A 591-nucleotide genomic window follows, 5' to 3' on the forward strand; every position below is an offset into this window, starting at 1 on the left:
GAGGGTTTTAAAGCACATCTGCACATTTGCATACAGACCTAAATGCAGCTGCAGACAGACGTGCACCTCGCATGGAAATGCACCTGCGTGCTGCCACTGTGTTAGCGGGATACTGTCACTCACTCAAGCTTTTTAGCGTAACTGCTGAATTCACTTCAGGGTGGATTACCAGATGAATACAATAATATACATTTCCAAGTAAATATTTCCAAATTTCTGCACAGTGAGCATTTTAAACCCTAGTTGTTCGAGACAATTTTTTTTTAATGCACAAGCTGAAAAATATACGATGATCTACAATAAATTTTCATGTGTTCTCCTAACGAAAAAAAAAAAAAACCTTTCTTGTAATAAAAAGATAGTGGATGTCGTTATCAAGTGAAAATCGAAAAAAAAAGAAAAATGTGAATAAAAGAAAGATGTCTTTGTCATGAGAAGACATTGCCGGTATTGTGGCAAAACAGTCCCGTTATTATAAGAAAACAATGTCTGTACCATGTACCATCCCTTCACCAAACAAAATAACCTTACCGGCTGTCATCAGGGAAGCAGTGTGCTCAGGGCTCATTTCCACACAGCACACTGCCACCT

The 591-nt window shown here is 38.4% G+C and overlaps 1 protein-coding gene across 1 annotated transcript in view; it reads right to left on the bottom strand.

Annotated features, from left to right (window-relative positions):
* The window catches only part of LOC112155138 (receptor tyrosine-protein kinase erbB-4), a gene marked incomplete in the record, with an annotated part of 293,012 nt that overhangs the window by 17,610 nt on the left and 274,811 nt on the right, over nucleotides 1-591 (bottom strand).

The sequence above is a fragment of the Oryzias melastigma genome, linkage group LG21 (assembly GCF_002922805.2).
Source record: "Oryzias melastigma strain HK-1 linkage group LG21, ASM292280v2, whole genome shotgun sequence".
Lineage (NCBI taxonomy): Eukaryota > Metazoa > Chordata > Actinopteri > Beloniformes > Adrianichthyidae > Oryzias > Oryzias melastigma.